General features: G+C 47.8%; 1 protein-coding gene across 4 annotated transcripts in view; it reads right to left on the bottom strand.

The window, feature by feature from the left end:
* The window catches only part of LOC121453283 (protein FAM13B), a 79,025-nt gene that overhangs the window by 56,525 nt on the left and 5,960 nt on the right, over positions 1 to 16,540 (bottom strand). For 3 of the 4 annotated variants that reach the window (XM_041659920.1, XM_041659922.1, XM_041659923.1), the window contains exon 1: positions 1,025 to 1,336. The exons of the other annotated variant lie outside the window; for it this stretch is intronic. The gene's annotated coding sequence lies outside the window, so the exon portion shown is untranslated. Of the gene's footprint in view, positions 1 to 1,024; positions 1,337 to 16,540 lie in introns of those variants that run through there. 4 annotated transcript variants of the gene reach the window in all.

The following is a 16,540-nucleotide window of genomic DNA, read 5'->3' as shown; positions in this document are numbered from 1 at the left end:
GAGAAGGTACCTAAAAGGCAAACAAGTAATGACCAGAACAAGTATTTACTAAGCGCACAGTTCTTGTGAAAACCCAGGTCAAACAGTACTTTGAGGTTACAAAGGGGGTGGGGGTAGGGGTGGGGTGACGGGGCGGGGGCTGGAGGCACACCTTCACACTAACCCAAACATAGAAAGTTAATATTCAAAACTATCCTTTTAATATCTCCTACACACTTCCAAGCCACCGCTACCTACTGTTAAATAGGCAAATATTCTGTAGCTGTGGCGGCCCTTTTCAGTTTGGCTTCCTCCTAGCCGAAGAGGAAACCGGATGAAATTAAGCAACAGTTCTTCTAAGTCAGTTTGGGTTTAATTGATTACAAACAAAGAGAGTTTAACAATTCCCACTAGGCGAGTGTGCCAACGGATTCCACTTCCTAGAAGCTTATCTAGCCAGGCGCCCCGTCTGAAACTCGACGCCCTGCGCAGGGACCCCTCGAGTCTGGCTCTGGAGCAGGGCGTTCTAAATGAGGTCCCAGGGCATCAACAGCCCAATTTTGGCTATGGTCTCTGCGCGACTTAAGGAAGTCAGCAACCACTCATCTCAGGTGACCTTAAGAAGGGGCGCAGTCGAGCCCGGAATAAACCACTTTCCCCACCCCACCCCCGCAGCAACTCCTCTGCCCAGCTTGTAGGAAGTGGGCGCAGAGGTGGCGCAGAAGCGGGGGGCAGGCGAGGCCGGGAGCTGAGGCGCACGCCCGCTTGCACGCACTGCAGCGGCTGCAAAGCCAAGGCTGCCACACCCCCCGACAGCCAGAGCCACCGCCTCTTCCTCCCCTTCCCAGCGGAAAAGGAGCCCCCTCGACTGAATGTCCACCGGGGCTGTGCCTCGACCTCCTAGACCCCGACCCGCAGCGCCCAGCGGCCACCGCGGGTGGGACCCGGGGCTGCCGGGTGGCCTCGGAGGGGGGGGAGGGGGGGAAGGGCAGCCGCGGCAGACAGTGGCGCATGCGCAATGCCGGGCACCCGCCCGTTTACCCACCGTTGGAACCGCGAAGCCCCGTTCCCCGGCCTCGGCCGCTTCTCCAGAACCCTTGGCGACGTCGACAAGGCGAGAACGGAGGCCCGAAGTGACACGGCGGCCGGCGGGTCTCCTCCCGAGGCGGCCTCCGGCGCGAGGCTGAAGCGACGGCTGTGGCGCAGGGCCAGCCCGGTAGCGACCCCCGGAGACCCCGGGCAGCGGCGGCGGCAGACGCGGAGAAGGGGGCGGGAGCAGCGGAGGCGGTGGTGGCTGAGGCGCGGAGCCTCCCTAACGGCGAGCGGGAGGGGAGCAGGGTGGAGGGCGAGCGGCCGGGCCGGAAGTGACGCGGGAGGCGGGGCGAGCTCGCGGCGCCCGGGTCAACCCTGATTCGGCTCTGGACTGCGGCGGCTCTGGCCCGCCCACTTGTGGGTTCCTTGGTCCGGTGCCTGGCGCGAGCCAGGGCCGGGGGTCGTCGACTCGGGAACGTTGGGAAGGAGAGGATTAAGGAGGCATAGAAGGAAAAGGGCGCCTGGTCTCTGCAGAGCTGTGTCCCGAGTCCCGTAGAAGGTTCTGGAAACCCTTACGGTGTACGGTGAGGATGCAGAAACCGTCACAGGAAGCTGCCTGTCAGACCCAAGTGTTGCCTTTTACTTGCGATTTGGGTCGGATGAGGGATTTCTGGGGCTCTGCCTCGCCCCATCACACCCCTTCCCCGCTCTACCTAAGTACCTGACCTAGACTCCGGAGAGATTTCTGAGCGCGGTGCCCGGAGGGATCGGAATATGGAAATTAATAGGCTACTTACTCACAGAGAACTTCAGATGCTAAATCAGAGCTACAAGGCAGGAAGACAGAAGCTATGATCCCAGGATTATGACCTTCCTTGTGTGGCCACATAGACCAACCTTGCAGCGCCCTCACACCCTTAATGTGACTAGGTCGTCTCTTCTGTTAAGGCCTTTGAGGACTTACGTTGAGAAAAACGCAGTTTTTGGCAAGGTGAGCTATAGTTGTCTCTAAAATATAAACCACTGCGGGGGTGTGGTGGCATCCCTCTCTAATCTCAGCACTCTGGAAGCTGAGGCAGGAGGATCACCTCGAGTTGGAAGCCAACTTGGGCTATATAACAAGTACAAAACCATCCTGAGCTACTTAAAAAGACAACAAAAATAATAAAAGCAAACCACCGCAATTCCTACCTACCTGCCTTTGTCAGAAGTCAGTAACCTGGAAAACGTAAAAAATAAAAAATCATGGACCTTGGCACAAGATTTATAAAAAGTGATCAGCCAGATGTGGTACCCCTTGCCTGCCGTCCCAGCATTTGCGGGGTGAAGGCTGGAGGGTTGGGAGTCCAAGGCCACCCTGGGCTACATAATGAGTTTAAGGTAACCTGGACTACCTTGTCTCAAAAACCCACAAAGATTTATAAAAATAAGTCACCCTCAGCAACGATCTCTCTGCAAATGTTACAGAGACCAAAGTGACTCCCAGACTTCATCAGAGAGACTGAAATTACCTGTAACCTAAGGTCACATGCCCAGGTGATGCTGTCATAACTGAAGGGTGGGGTCCACAAGAAGTCTAGAACCACAGAACCTGAGTAAGAATACCCTGCGGGAGCTGAATGAACAGATGGTGCTAGAGCAGTGCTTCTCAACCAAGTTCCTCATGTGTGGTCATCCCCAGCTCTAAAATTATGTTTGTTGCTTCTTCATAACTAATTTTGCTACTGTTAGGAATCACCATGTAAATTTCCGCTATGCAGGCTATCTGATATGCAGCCCCTGTGAAAGGGTCAGTTAACCTCAGAAGGGTGGCGACCCACCTGCTGAGAACCACTGCTCTAAAGCCTTTCCCACCCTCCTAGAAGAACTGAGTTTGGTTCACCGTGCCCACGTTAGGCAGCTTACAACTGCCTATAACTCTAGCTCCAAGGGATCTGGACCCCTCTTCTGGCCTCTGTGAGCACCTTCACACACAGGTACATACCCACACACAGAAGCACACAGATAGTTAAAAACAAAGCCTTTGAAGTATTCACGTGTGTACATACATTCAGTGGGACTCCCACTCTGTCCAGAAAAGAGGTAACTGTTTCCGATGACAGAGAAACCCTATCTCAAAAAAAGGGGTGGGGGGTGGGGAGAGGACTCAAGGTTAGCTGGCTACGGATAGTGAGGATCTAGATGAAGTGTAGGCAAGGGATAAATAAGACCAAAATACACTATAAAATTCTTAAGGAACTAATAATTTTAAGAGCTATTGAAAAGACTATGTTTTCAGCTTTTACATTTTCTTCAAATAATGGCTTCTGGGGATATAGCCATGTTAATTTGTCAGACATTTCCTAATACTTAGAGGATTTTAAAACCCTGAACATTTTCACAAGACTATGAAACTGTTAACATTGAAAATCCCAGCCAGCTGGGCTAGTGAGATGGCCCAACAGGTAAAGGCTCTTGCTTCCAAGCCTGAGTCTGAGACCCAGACCCGCGTGGTAGAAAGAAAACTCCTACAGGCTATCCTCTGACCTCTGGCCACACTGTGGCACAGACCCACACATGTTAAGTAGATAAGTGAGTAAATAAATGTAAGAATGTTTTTAAGAAAAGAATTTCACCAGGTTAAACATTTTAAATAAAGCCTTTACCTGCAAGTCAATGGTTGGAAAATAAAGGCAGTAGATTGCTCCAAAAGCTTAATCATAAGCAAGCAAGTCATGAGTAATACCTAAAAATGCAGAGTTCTCCTGGCCCCACTTACACAGCCCTTGTTGGCATAACTGACTGTAGTCATGCTTCGTATGAAGCCTAAGATGTGAGCTTCTCTCTGGCCTCTAAGTGCTCTGTATTAAAGTACAGATTTTCAGTGCCGGTGATTTGATTCGCTGAGCATCTTCCCTCTGGGTTATTCAAGAACATATCTTAGAGAACAAATTCTAAGATCTTAATAACAGAGTATTCAGTTTGTGGAGCATTGGGCTATAATCTTTAAAATAAAAACAAAGTTTGGTGAGAAGTAGTAGCACAGACCTGAAATCCCAATGGGAGGCAGAGATCTGAGGATCACTATGAATTCATGGACAACCTGGAAGTACTCAGGGAACCTTGTCTCATAAAACCAGACCAAACAAAAAGACTAGCGCGGAGATGCTTGTGCAGGGAGAAGCTTGAGCACCTGGGCTCAGTCCCCAGAGCCCCCAGAAAGCTGGGGACATCTGTGATCCCAACACTCCTCTATCAAGATGAGAGATGGGACAGGACAATTGCCTAGAAGCTCGTGGGCCAGCTAACCTGGTGTGACAGAGCAGCAGAAACGAGAGCCCCCACCTCAACAAGGGACAAGGAAGAGCTGACCCCCCAGAGCCGCCTTGGACTGATACACACATACCACATGCACACAAAATTACATTCTTTTTCATTAAAAAAAAACTTTCAGGCTGGGCGGTGGTGGTGCATGCCTTTAATCCTTCCCAGCAGTCAGGAGGCAGAGGCAGGTGGATCTCTGTGAGTTTGAGGCCAGACTTGTCTACAGAGTGAGTTTCAAGACAGGCTCCTAAACTCCACAAAGAAACCCTGTCACAAAAACAAAAACCTTTCTTTTGCCATCCCTTTGAACTTGTACAGTGGGAATAGATCATTTGCCTTGGAAACCTGCCAGTCTGCCTCCTCCTGCACCTTGCTAGCTAGAGCAACTGGGAAGGGAGAGAAGGCACAGAAAGGGGCTTTCTTCCATGTGATCAGTTAATACTCCCTGGCCTTGGACCTTTAAAGCTGACTTTTCCTGTCTTGCCCATCATTTCTCACCCTTAATTCCCTTGATCTGAGCAAAAAACCATATTAGCAAGAGTTTTACTTTGTCCTTCAGCCACTTGTTAAAAACTGTTCATCTTTGTGGGGCCCACCCGATCAGATAAGATGTAAGGCCCTGGGCCACCCTTTATCATTGTACAAGATCAGTCTCCCGTAGCCTCCTACGTGTAGGTGTGTGTGTGTGTGTGTGTGTGTGTCTGTCTGTCTGTCTGTCTGTTTGCATGTGTACTACTTCTGATGGCTTTCCTGAAGGTGGCAGTAAAGGGTTCTGTACGAGTTACTATGACTAACAATATGGCAGCCCTGCAGTGTCTGGGAGAACTTGCTGTTGTTGCCACCGCATTGACCGTGCTGTGGCTCTGTGCAGCCTTCATGGGGACCACAGGAAGATCACATGAACATATCCAGACTCAGGAGGGCAGTCTCATCTTAGCTTGGATTCAGCATTCCTCTGCTCTGCTGCCAGAATAGCGTCAGCCCTGGGCGTCAGATACAGCCCACTATGCTCTCTAACTGCAAGAAAAGCATGGCAAGTACTGCGTGGTCCGCTGAGGGCCCAGTCACCTGCTGGAGGTCAGAGGCAGATAGATGCCTGCTTCTGTGGCCGCATACAGCCGCAGCCCCTAAGAAATCCTATCGTTCTTCCTTCACCTTTAAGCTCACTGTGGTTAGTGTCGCGGTCCTGCTGTTGTCTGGAATTCCTAAAAAGGATACACCTCAGAGGGCGCTTTAATGAGGTCACTTGGTGGGACAGGTAATCTGGGAGAGTTGTCATGTTTAGTACTTCCATTAAAACAGTAGTATACCAGAGTCAATGGTTCCGTCCAAGCCCAGTGACCCGAGTTCAATTCCCAGAACCCATCTACAGGTGGAGGGCGAGAACTGACTGTCTGAAGCTGTCCTCTGACCTCCACACTCACACCACAGCACACTGCCCACCCCTTCCCAAACGCATACATAGTGTTTTCAATCAAAAACAACAGTTCTCAGCCAGGATGTTCGGAGGCAGTGTGTAGATATGTCATTGGTAGATAAACATGGAGCAGACCCAGGGGTAACTACCAAGGGCGCTGCTGAACCCCACATACAGCACAGAATGCTCCATAGTGAACACAGTAGCTTCTTTTACGCTGATTGACTAGGGGTGGGGGGCACACTTGTTTGGAGGTCAGTGACAACGTACAGGAGTCAGTTCTTGCCTTTTAAAATATGGGTCCTCACACTGGAGCACTGGACTGAGCTCCCAAGGTCCCAATGAGGAGCAGAAGGAGGGAGAACATGAGCAAAGAAGTCGGGACCACGAGGGGTGCACCCACCCACTGAGACAGTGGAGCTGATCTATTGGGAGCTCACCAAGGCCAGCTGGACTGTGACTGAAAAAGCATGGGATAAAACTGGACTCTCTGAGCATGGCGAACAATGAGGGCTGCTGAGAAGCCAAGGACAATGGCACGGGGTTTTGAACCTACGTAATGTGCTGGCTTTGTGGGAGCCTAGCCAGTTTGGATGTTCACCTTCCTAGGAATGGACAGAGAGGGGAGGACCTAGGACTTACCACAGGGCAGGGAACCCTGACTGCTCTTTGGACTGGAGAGGGAGGGGGAGAGGAGTGGGGGGAGGGGGAGAAAGGTGGGAGGAGGGGGAGAAGGGTGGGAGGAGGGGGAGGGAAATGGGAGGCTGGGAGGAGGTGGAAACTTGTTGTTTTTTTTTTCTCCTTTTCTCAATAAAAAAATGGAAAAATAAAATAAAATAAAATATGGGTCCTGGGATTCATCACACTTGGCCCCAAGTAGCTTTGTGAGCCAAGCCCTATCTTCCTTGGCTGAGAATATAGCTTCTGATGTAATAAAGATCTATTCAGCAGTCATGTACCAGAATTACATATATTTTTCTTTTTTTCTTACAAATGTTTTAACTATATATAGGCATATAAGTCATGTTTTGATTTTATTTGGATTGTTTTGTTTTCCTTTTTTGACTTTTGTTTTTGAGACAGTGTCTTGTAGACCAAGCTGGCCTTGAACTCCTGATCTCCTGCTTTCCCCGCCTCCTGAGGATTACAGGTGTCTCATGCTAGACTAGAACTCACATTTTGATATATTTCTAGTGTCAAAACTGTAGCTATTTGGCCAGGATGAGAAGCACCCAGGCCTTTGTGTTTCTAAAGACCCCTCAAGTTAATCCAGATGAGGAAAGTTATTTAGAAATGGGCTATCTTTCACCTTTTCTTTTTGAGATTACTTTTCACACAGTAAAACAAGTGTTTCACCTAACTTCTCTGAACTCGGTAATCTGTATCTCAGAGGTAAGGCTGTGCATCAGATCACTGGAGAGGGAACAAGTGATTGCTGCAGCTGAGCGCATGTTCTGGATGCCAGGCATATCTGCCGCCTAGGGGCAGAAGTATGCCTAGGGTGAGACTTCACTGTCTTTTATCACCTTCATGCAGAGAATGAAAATAGGCCTCTTGGCTCCTTTCATTCCTTTGGTAGAATTTAGTTTTTCATAGTATAACGGGCGTCTATGCCCGTCTCTTCTGGGTGCTAGGAGGAAACTCAGAATTGATTGTCCCTCTTGTCCTTACTTTTTTTTTTTTTTTTTTTTTTTTTGAGACAGGGTTTCTCTGTGGCTTTGGAGCCTGTCCTGGAACTAGCTCTGTAGACCAGGCTGGTCTCAAACTCACAGAGATCCGCCTGCCTCTGCCTCCCGAGTGCTGGGATTAAAGGCGTGAGCCACCACCGCCCGGCTCTCTCTTGTTCTTACTGATCTTATCCAGCCCCAAAGTTTCAGAGTGGATTCAGTTTTGCTCAGTCAAGATTGCCATTATATCTTTAATGCCATGTTAATTTAAAAAAAAAAAATGAGCCACAGGAGTTAACACGCACAAAAAGACATTTCTATCCCCAATTCTATAACTTCAAAAGTTAAAAACACAACCATTTAGTACATAGGCATACCGAACTTAAAATTAGAAACTTGCATTGAGTTCTAGACCCTGTTACTAGCCTTGCAGCTCTGGTCAAGTACCGAGGGTCCCTGTCAGCAAGCAGGAAAGCTAACGTGAATTGGTATGTTAAAGGGTGTTTAGTGAACAGTGTGCTGCAGCGTTTCCCACTCCTCTCCTGCTGTGAGCCAGAAAGCATCTCTGGAAATACTTTGCTTTAGATCTTTATGGCTAGGGATGGGTCCCTGTGTGAGAACTCTTCCCAGAAGTCACCAAACGCTTATCCATCTGTCCAGCTATGGCCTTTTGCTTTGCTTTGCTTTTGTGGCAGGGTTTCTCTGTGTGGTCCTGGCTGTCCTGGAGCTCACAGAGATCTTCTGCTTCTGCCTCTACCTCTTTGCCCCTCTCTGCCTCTCTCTGCTTCTCCCTGCCCCTCTCTGCCTCCCTGCCTCTGCCATGTGGGGATTAAAAAGGCTTTCACCACCACAGCTGGCCCTGTTTGTTTCTGGGGATCAACCCAGAACTGTGTACTATATACCCTATCCCTGGTCAATTTCTTTTCAAATGAAAATCAAGAACCCTAAAAGTCTTGAACCATACCTGGCTTCTTGGTGCTATTTTTAAGACCTACTAAACTTCAAAGACATTTCTTCTTGCCAGACGTGATGGTAGACATTTGCAATCCCAGTGCTCAGGAGACTGAGACAGAATAATCACTGCAAGCCTGGGATACAAAGCAAGTTCAAACCTAGCCTTACTACCTAGAAAGACCCTGTCTGGGGGTGGGGGAGGGGAGGCAAGAGAAAGAAAGGAAAAGGGAAAAAGAAAAAAATGATCTTCCCTAAATAGAAGACATGTAAACCAAGGCATGGCTTTAGATGTGGCTGAGAAAAGACAAGCAGTATGGGGGAGGGATGAAGGCAGTACCAAACAGGGAAAGGAGCTCGCCAACTCTGCTTCCTGAAGAGCCCCGGAATGCTATCAAGTCAGTCAAACTTAGCGCATTAATTTCTCCTTGCCTGGCGCTCCTGTCTCCGCTCCTGTCTCTCTTGTGAAGAGAGCAAAGACTAAGAACCCATCAAAACTCTGATCTTCCAAAAGGAGAAGCAACTCACCATTAGAGAGTGGCATTGCTGCCTCTTCTGAGGAATGCACAAGAAGTCTGGCTGTGACCCTTTGCCCAGGACCATTGTGCCAGGGCAAGAATGTGTGTTCTTCATAAACAAAAACCATTACTAGCTGCAAAGAGAAGAGACTGTTCCAGAGTGTGCAAATCCCACGCCAGAACCCAAAATAATGGCCGACACTATTCTGCTCTTAGCAACCCAAAGTAACCTTGGTGTCATTTGTGTCCTTAGTGCGTATTTCCTGAGCAGCTGTTACGAGGTGCTGGGATAGTATTAATGATCTCTGCCCCGAAAAGGCTTCATCGTACATCTCTCGGAAATATAATGGCTTTGGAATAGGACCAAAGTCAACACAATGTGGATTTCGGCTGCTATATTCACTCGCAGAGCCCCTGGTGCCAGCCACATCAAGTTTGAGGAGCTGGAACAATGGACAGTGATGCTCATCTTTGCCAAGTCCACATTTTTGGCCTAACAATTTGGAATTCTTTGTATGACAATAATGTGAGCATTTGCTGTAGACAAATTTGTTTTGGCTTCTTGATGAAGTGCCTGTGATCATCTGTTTTCCACAATCTAACAATATTGTCAGAAATAAATAAGTTAAATAAATATCAGTGAATAGCTGTTCCTTTCTTCTTTCTCCCTCTTCTTGTATCCATCGAAGGGAAACAAAGTTTACAGAGGCTCGGATTGTGACCTTCACAAAACAATAAACTGTTGTCTGTCTTTTTAGCCTGAAATGGTCTTAGCATTCTGTAGAGCCCATTTCTTCCTCAGAGGCTCTGGCGTCTGGTGTCTGACCATCCTGTCGCCTCCTCTATCTCTCACTGGAGCCCTGCCTGTAGCAAACCGATAAACTGATAGCCAAATGCTTACAGACTACAGCCAGGGTTTCTTTATAACTTTGGGGCCTGTCCTGGAACTGGCTTTGTAGACCAGGCTGACCTTGAACTCACAGAGATTCGCCAGCCTCTGCCTCGGCCTCCCAAGTGCTGGTATTAAAGGCATGTGCCACCACCACCCAGCTCAGACTACAGTCTTACTACAAGAGTATAACTGAAGACAATCGCCGTGAAAACACTCATTGAAATAATAAGGGCATTAGCCGGGTATGGTGGTACATGATTTTAATCTCAGCACTCAGGAGGCAGAGGCAAGTGGATCTCTCTGAATTCAAGTCCAGCCTGATCTACCTAGCAAGCTCTAGACCAGCCTAGTCTACATGGTGAAACCCTGTCTCAGAGAAAGAGAGTCTGGTCGCCCAGGCTGTAAAACCAGCAGTAGGAACAGAGCGAGGAAGATGAGGAGTTCAAGGATACCCTGCTTCAAGCAAAACAAAACAAAAACCCACACTGAAAGGAAGAGTACATCCATACTTCATAGTTTAACCAAATGTGTTGAATTATAGTAATGGGGTATCGATACTTTTATATCTGTGTGTGTGTGTGTGTGTGTGTGTGTGTGTGTGTGTGTGTGTGTGTTTCAGACAGGGTCTCAGTATGCAGCCCTGGCTGGCCCAGAATTGACAAAACCACCTGCCTCTACTGCGAGAATCCTGGGATTAAAAGGGTGTGCTACTAGCTGGGCCTCTGTAGTAAGGTTTTGCTATTTGTTTGTTCGTTCTTGCTTCTCCTGGAGTGTCCATGCAGGAAATTTTTGCTGAACACCTACCGTCTCCCAGGCCTGGCACTAAGTGTTGGAAATGCAGCCGTAGACTCTGTATTTGCTCTCTAGCCGTCGGGACATGGTTCTTGGCTGTTGTGGATGCACTGGGATATGCCTAAGCCTTTGACCTCCTCTGCAGGAACCTACAATTCACTTGGTATCTGCAGAGCTGGCTTTGTGTCCCTCCATGGGCGCCTCTCTAACCATGCTGTGCTCATCTGTACTGGAGATCAGAATGCATGTACTATATTATTCTATAATTATTAGAATATCCCAGAAGCTTACAAGAGAGCCAAGGGGATGAGCAAAGTCATTCGTCCAGACCTGAGAGATGCTTCACCCAACATCCAACTCCATTTAATGCACTGAAGAGCTGCTCACAAATAGGAAAATAAAGCTTCTCTTACAGTCCCGCTGCCCATAGTCCTGTTTCCTAGACGGAGGCTGTGGTGTTCAAGGACACCCTGCAGTAAAAGATGACCTCACCAAGTGACAGGATGTTCTGGTATCATAGAGTTCTGTGGACTTGTAGCAGGCCCCCAGAACTTAGCACAACTGACACACCATGTTAGAGGCGCCATTCTGACCTTAAAACCTAGCACAGCAGGTATACCAACACCTGCTAAAATGCAAACAAAGACCTAATCAATTGAAGATCTAGTCTACAATTACAGGATCCAGGAAAGCCCCTAAATGTACTAACTTTGCCTTTTGGCTTCTGTAGTTCTGCTTCTTGCTGACTGTTCTTGCTTACTGAAATGTGTCGCCAGGATGTGATTTTTGTACATAAAGACCTTTACAAGGATCAGGTCTCATGATTTGGGCAAGTTCCCCATGCAGCTGCTAGTCAGCAATAAAGACTTTAACAGTGAGTGTTATGGGGCTGGAGAGATGTCCCAGTGGTTAAGAGCACTGGCTGCTTTTCCTGAGGTCTTGCATTCAATTCCCAGCAACCACATGGTGGCTCACAAGCATCTGTAATGAAGTCTGGTGCAGAACACTAGTAAAAAGTAAATTAATCCCAGCACTCGGGATGCAGAGGCAAGTAAATCTCTGTGAATCTGAGGCCAGCCTGAACTACAGAGAGAGTTCCAGGAGTTCCAGGACAGGTTCCAAAGCTACACAGTGAAACCTTGTCTCGAAAAAAACAAAAAAAGGAAAGAAGGAGAGAGAGAGAGAGACAGAGACAGAGAGAGACAGAGAGAGAGAGGAAGGAAGGAAGGAAGGAAGGAAAGAAGAAAGAAAGAAAGAAAGAAATAAAGGAAGGAAGGAAGGAGTTGGGAGGCGGAGGCAGGTGGGTCTTGGATTCATGGCCTGCCTAGTCTACAAAGTGAGTTTCAGGTCAGCAAGGACTAAACAGAGAAACCAAGTCTTGAAAAATAAAAAACAAAAACAAACAGAAAAGAGTGTATGTGTTAAAAGGTGCTGGTGTTGGACACCTTTAATCCTAGCACTCTGGAGGCAGAGGCAGGTGGATCTCTGTGAGTTCGAAGTCAGCCTGGTCTGCTGAAATAGTTCCAGGACAGTGAGGACTACGTAAAATACTCTGTAAAAAAACAGTGTGTGTTCACCTCACAACTTTCTGAAGACTGAGAAACTGGGGGTCTTAGACCACCTCTTCGGCAACAGCAGGGAGAAAGGACAGTGCCTAGAAGTGTGCACCCTAAGACATTCCAGGGCCCCGAGAACTTCTGCCTCTACTCCTGGTGCCCCAGAGGCTCCTGAGCCTCCACCCTAAATGGACAATTACGGAAACTCACCTGGAGCTGCCTCCTTCAGAGATGAGTGTATTTATGACACCTTATGAAAAGTACACTTAGGAAAGGCTGGACACAGCCCAAATCCTAGCGTGTGGGTATGAGGGAGATGTCATTGGAACTCTGGTTTAAGCCTGTATGGTGACTACCCCTGGTTGTCTTTATTGTTGCCTGTCTGTGTGACTCTTGTGTGTGTTTGTCAATTCTGTTGGCTGGGAGGAAGTTGCTATGGGAGGGAATGGTGGTTTGAATAGTAATGCCCCCCATAGACTCGTGTTTGAATGCTTGGTCACTAAGGAGTGGTACTATTAGGCAGTGTGGCCTTGGAGGAAGTGGGTCACTGGAGGCCAGGCCTTGAGATCTTAGATCCTCAAGCTTGGTCAGTGTATCTCTTCCTGCTGTCTGTGGATCAAGATATAGATCTCTCAGCTACCTCTCCAGCACCATGTCTGCCTGCATATCATCATGTCCAGCCATGATGAAAATGGATCAAACCTCTGAAAGTGTTAGCCAGCTCCAATGAAATGTTTTCCTTTATAAGAGGTGCTGTGTTCACAGTGTCTCTACACAGCAATAAAACCTTACCTAAGACTAGGAGGGGAAGTGAGCAGTCCCAAGACACCAATGAAGTGTATGTTAAAACACTTGAAGGAAGTTGGTATGGTGTCTGTACCTTGCCTGGGAAACTCCAAACCTTCTGTGAAATAGATTAGTTTTGTTTTTTTGGTTTTGTTTTGTTTTGTTTTTTGTTTTGTTTTGTTTTTTTTTTTTGCACTTGGGTGGCCCAATGATATATCTCTGAACCCCAGATAGTTCAGGCTGTCTGGAACATAGTGACTGGAGACTCTGGCCATTCTGACCAATGTCCCTACATTGGCTAATGGCTTTCTCTGTTGTGGAATATTACTTTAAAATGTGCTACATCTGTTTACGCTGTGGAACATTTGTTTTAATGATGCAAAGATATATTGCATTCTTTTATGTTGCATTTGTTTGACTCTGTGAAGCTGTGACACCTTGCCAGTCTAAAACACCTGATTGGTTTAATAAAGAGCTGAATGGCCAATAGTGAGACAGCAGAAAGGATAGGCAGGGTTGGCAGGCAGAGAGAAGAAATAGAAGAAATCTGGGAAGAGATCAAGGAGTAAAAATAGGAGGAGGACATCAGGGGCCAGCCACCCAGCTACACAGCAGGAAATAAAAACAGGTTTACAGAAGTAGAGAAAGGTAAAAGCCCAGAGACAAAAGATAGATGGGATAATTTAAGTTGAGAAAAACTGGCTAGAAACAAGTCAAGCTAAGGCTGGGCAGTCATAAGGAAGAATAAGCCACTTTGTATATATTTATTTGGGAGCTGGGTTGTGGGCTCCCAAAAGAGCAAAGAACCAAAGAATAATAAACAACCAACATTTCTCTGGTACAAGATCCATCCCCTTGACTTAAGACCTGTGTCCTCTCCCTGGGGACCTGAATCCTCTTGTTTGGGCTGGTTACCAGAGGAAACCCAAACCTCTGCCTGTTCTCTGTGTCCACCAGAGGAAGCTGACCCCATCCCTGAGGAAATGGTCCCCTGGCTACAGTGAAAGGCAGATAGTATCTTCTCCCTCAGGCCCCTTCCCTTCACACACAAGGAGTGGCTCTGGCTGAGGGCTCTGGGACACATTCCCTGGGGCAGGGTTAGGTCCCCCATCCTGCCTCTAAGGGAGAGCACACACACACAAAACTCATGCGCACGTGCACACACACAAACACACACACAGAAACACACACACACACTCACGCATACACACACACACACACACACACACACACTCACAGCTGTGGACCCAAGCGCCCTGGAGTTGCAATTCTTCTCCTTTCATAGTTTACATCTCCTTTTCAATCAATGATTTGAATAATTAGAAAACTCAGGACCAACCATCCTCTAAAATCCTCGGGATCTCATCAGCCTCCTTGAAACAGTCTTTTACACCCATCAGCCAACCAGGATGACAGCTAACTGCTCCTGGCCATCCTCTTCCTGGCTGAGGAGCAGACAGAATCTGGCTGGAGAGTCTCAGCCAGTTGGAATCACTGCCTGACAGAGTGGTATTGTGGAATGATTTTTTTGCACACTCTGAAGTCATGTTGCTCTCACTGGTTTATTAAAGGGCTAAATCGCCAATAGGTAGGCAGGAAGGGAGCTCTCAGGGATGGAGTGAAGTCCGGAGATGTGGGGGAGCATATACTTTCGTGCCTAAAAAAGGAACCAAACCCACATGGTAGGACATAGAGTAACAAAAATATGGGTTAGTTTAAATTATAAGAGCTAGTTAGAAACAAACCTCAGTTATTGATCAAGTATTTATAACTAATAAGTCTCTGTGTGGTTATTTGGGAGCTGGCTGGTGGTATAAAACTTTTGCCAACGGAGAGATTTTCCCCTCTGCTCAACCTGACTGGGACCCCAACACTCACCTAGGAAAGGATGCTGTGAACAATTTTGCCAAGACATCTTAAGAGGAATGATGGTCGCTGCTAGAGAAGCTACCAATCTGCCTAAGGTGAGTGACTTAATACAAGAGACGCAGGAATTGTCTGTGGGTTCCTGGAGGGCCTCTTCGAGGTCTACCAGATGTTCACACCCATAGACCCAGATTGATGTACCAGAAGACCAGTGAGCAACTGCCTACTGCTTTTGTATGTAGTCTCCCAGGATAGTAGAAAGAAACTTCAGAACTTAGAATGGGTTGGGGGTATGAATGGGTCCCAATCATTGGAGACTGCTCAGAAGCTTCATAATAACCATGGCTCTGTAGAAGAAAAGTAGAATAAAAGACTGACCTGAGCAGTAGTGGCAGAGCTCAGGGAATCTGATAAGAGAGACCCCATTGGGAGAGCCAAAATCTCCTGCAAGAGGGGCTAGAGGAGGGCAATATGCTTATTGCAAGCAAAAACGACATTGGGAAAATGAATGCCCAGATTGGAAGAGGGAAGGATGCCTCATGCTTCATTCGGGCAAGAGCTGATAGGTCCAGGGCTCCATTCCTCTAAATCCTCTGGAGCCCGGGGTAGCATTAAAGGTGTGTGTGTGTGGGGGGGGGGGGGGAACAGACAGCTTTAATCCCAGCACTCAGGAAGCAGAGGCAGGCGGATCTCTGTGAGTTTGAGGCCAGCCTGGTCCACACGAGTTAATTCCAGGACAGGCTCTAGAGCTTCAGGGAAACCCTATTTGAAAGAACCGAAGAAGAAGAAGAAAAAGAAGAAGAAGAAGAGGAGGGGGGGGGGGGAAGAGGAGGGGGAGGAGGAGGAGGAGTAGCAGGAGGGGGAGGAGGAGGAGAAAGAGGAAGAAGAAGAAGAAGAAGAAGAAGAAGAAGAAGAAGAAGAAGAAGAAGAAGAAGAAGAAGAAGAAGAAGAAGAAAAGAAGAAGAAGCAGCAGCCAGGTGGTGGTGGCGTACACCATAATAATAGCACTCGGGATGCAAAGGCAGGCAGATCTCTGTGGGTTTGAGGTCAACTTGGTCTCCAGAACTAGTTCTAGGACAGTGAGGACTACGTAAAATACTCTGTCAAAAAAAAAAAAAAGTGTTTTTTCACCTTACAACTTTCTGAAGACTGAGAAACTGGGGGTCTTAGACCACCTCTTCGGCAACAGCAGGGAGAAAGGACAGTGCCTAGAAGTGTGCACCCTAAGACATTCCAGGACCCTGAGAACTTCACTTCTACTCCTGGTGCCCCAGAGGCTCCTGAGCCTCCACCCTAAATGGACAATTACGGAAACTCACCTGGAGCTGCCTCCTTCAGAGATGAGTGTATTTATGACACCTTATGAAAAGTACACTTAGGAAAGGCTGGACACAGCCCAAATCCTAGCGTGTGGGTATGAGGGAGATGTCATTGGAACTCTGGTTTAAGCCTGTATGGTGACTACCCCTGGTTGTCTTTATTGTTGCCTGTCTGTGTGACTCTTGTGTGTGTTTGTCAATTCTGTTGGCTGGGAGGAAGTTGCTATGGGAGGGAATGGTGGTTTGAATAGTAATGCCCCCCATAGACTCGTGTTTGAATGCTTGGTCACTAAGGAGTGGTACTATTAGGCAGTGTGGCCTTGGAGGAAGTGGGTCACTGGAGGCCAGGCCTTGAGATCTTAGATCCTCAAGCTTGGTCAGTGTATCTCTTCCTGCTGTCTGTGGATCAAGATATAGATCTCTCAGCTACCTCTCCAGCACCATGTCTGCCTGCATATCATC

The sequence above is a fragment of the Microtus oregoni genome, unplaced genomic scaffold (genome assembly GCF_018167655.1).
Source record: "Microtus oregoni isolate MIOR12 unplaced genomic scaffold, Mior012 000011F_ref0000422, whole genome shotgun sequence".
Taxonomy (NCBI): Eukaryota; Metazoa; Chordata; class Mammalia; order Rodentia; family Cricetidae; genus Microtus; species Microtus oregoni.
Note: the sequence above shows the minus strand (reverse complement) of the source record. Positions and strands in the feature narration are given on the sequence as shown.